Below are 2,500 nucleotides of genomic sequence, written 5' to 3' on the forward strand. Positions count from 1 at the left end.
CCCCACGCCCACCATCAGCCCCGCCGTGCGCGCGGGCCCCACGGCCCCACCATCCCTGCCCCGCCCGTGCGCGCGCCCCAACGCCCACCTGCGCGCCCCGGTGCGCGCGCCCCCACGCCCACCCTGCGATCGCATGAATGCCCGCGCCCCACGCCCCTCACTCTGCTGCCCCGTGCGCGCGCCCACGCCCACCCTGCTCCCCTTGCGCGCGCCCCCACGCCAGCCATGTACTCCCGCTGCTCGCCTTGGTGCTCCGCGTCCGCACGCCCACCCAGCCCCGTCGTGGCGAGCGCCCATGCCCACTCAGCCCCACCCCGCGGGCGTGCCATGCCCCATACCTACTCAGCCCCACCCATCGTCGCCCAATCTCACCCAGCACCCCCTTGCGAGCGCAGCCCATGCCCACTCAACCCATCCTCGAGCACACGTCATGCCCGCCTTGCCCATGTGCCTTGCCCACCCACCCTGCACGCCATACCCACCGATGACCACCCGCCCACCCTTACACTAGCATTTGTGCACGACATGCATCACCCCTATGCTCGCCATCCCCCACGTGGCTTCCTCCCTCATCCAACGCTCAACATCAATCCTTTTCCCAAAGATACATGAAGGTTATGTTTGTCCATGGAGGTTAGCATGTATTAAGAAAGGAGTAGATTAGATATTGTAAAGGCCTAACTTCAAATGGGATTGATTCTTAAATCATTGGGTAAAGTGTATATTAACTAGTGAGGCTTTGTAGTTGCACATGGTTGAAGAGAACCATGGTGTCACCCGGTCTAATAATGCTTAAGCTTGAATATCTAGTACATCCATGCAACACATATATTGTACACCCAAACGACAACGTACAACTAACTTTTGATGTTCACTAACAATCATAGAATGATCATTCCAATAAAATATTACTCTTTCGCTTAAAGAGTGTTGGTACACAACACAGAGCTGCCGACCTTCTACGTGCCATGACTCTACCCTTGTGCATGCCATGAAATGTAACACCCATGAAACATGAATTCTATGTTGTAATGTTAGGATTGTTTGAATCTTTTGTTGGTAAACCATAAACAAAAAACAATAATGTCTACCAAATATAAGATCAATCATGTTCACACAATGCGACAACCTAAGACTTGGGACAACCACACAGCGCGTGCCCACTGACACCGACCTTGTGCATGTTAGGAAACACCAACCATGAATTGTGAAATCCATTTTCCTATGCTTGGATTGACCTCAAATTTTTTTTACAAACTAAACAACATTCAAAAATGATTGTAACAAGATATCAGAATTTTTTGCCACCTCTAACCATATTATTATTTTTTTTTAATATTTAATAATAAAATATTCATAAAATATTATTGGTTGTTTAAAAAATTATGAAACTTGTGTTGCACACTACTTTGAGTGACCTAATCATAGTCCAATCACGTCCATGCCATGAGACATTATAAAACTTGAGTTTTTTGAGTGAGTGACAGCTCGTCACTTGGCCTATGCAAGCCTGCCAGGACCAAAAATTGTTTTCAGAATGCCTTATGGAGGGGGGCTCGACTGCCTGCATGGGGGGGGGCTTGGGAGGTACCCCTGTCGCGTGTCATGCTCCAGCATAGTGTGAAACATAATACCAACATATGCTTGGGCTTGGACGTGGTCGGAGGTCACCGTCCTTGCGTCGGACGAGATGAGAGAGAGAGATAGCGGGGATGTTGTGTTGAGCTAAGACGGATGGGATTGGTTTGGACGATGCAGAAGGCACGTGGTTGACTTGCATGTTCTAGGATGGACTTATCCCTCGCGAAAGACGAGATGACTGCAGTCTTTCCATTGTTTGACTGCTGATGGAAGGGGTGCGATCGAAGCAAAAATTGGAATGAAATTAGAGAGTTGTGAGAGAGAGTTGTTCGATCGTGCACGACGTTGCGTGCTCGGCCACGCTTGATTACTCTGCGTCCTTGCTGTAGGGTAGGGGTGCGGATAGTCGAGTGTTGTTCGGGCTCAGATGGCGTACGGCGCGTGAGTGGTGATCTGGTAGTTTGGGTCGGCAGGGTCGGTGCTCGGGCATCGAACTGTCGACGTCGACTCCTCTTCATTGACGTGCCCCGAAGAAGTGTTTCGAGCGGCTGAAATTGATCGGTTCTTGCATTGCTACCTCACGCGATGGAAGTGTCGCGTCTCGTTAGTCCCTTTCTGACGGCAGCCTTAGATGGGTGCACGACGAACCCTAAAGCTCGCGTCGCGTTCCGCTTCAGCCTTTCCAAGGCTTGTTGCGGCCCGCGTCGTTGGTGCTCGCTCTCTTGGATGCGGTGATTCTAGACGCATGATGATGCTCGGGAAGACTCTTCGACGGTGTTGCCTCGGCATATTGTTGAACGAATGACGCTCGTGGCCCGTGTTTGATTTGGTGCCGCTGCTGGTCGTCCTGCCGGAGGGCGGCTGGTGCTATCATGTGGGCTGCGACGTCGTGTAGGAATGCTACCTGGTTGATCCTGCC

The 2,500-nt window shown here is 51.8% G+C and overlaps 1 non-coding gene across 1 annotated transcript in view; it reads left to right on the forward strand.

Annotated features, from left to right (window-relative positions):
• Window positions 1-2,482: 2,482 nt before the first annotated feature.
• The window catches only part of LOC150031640 (18S ribosomal RNA), a 1,817-nt gene continuing 1,799 nt past the window's right edge, over window positions 2,483-2,500 (forward strand). Inside the window, exon 1 of the ribosomal RNA XR_016525684.1 lies at window positions 2,483-2,500. This exon is cut by the window's right edge and continues 1,799 nt beyond it. This is a non-coding gene — a ribosomal RNA (18S ribosomal RNA).

The sequence above is a fragment of the Benincasa hispida genome, unplaced genomic scaffold (genome assembly GCF_027475165.1).
Source record: "Benincasa hispida cultivar pf3 unplaced genomic scaffold, pf3_genome.v1.1 HicScf103, whole genome shotgun sequence".
In the NCBI taxonomy this organism is placed as follows: Eukaryota; Viridiplantae; Streptophyta; class Magnoliopsida; order Cucurbitales; family Cucurbitaceae; genus Benincasa; species Benincasa hispida.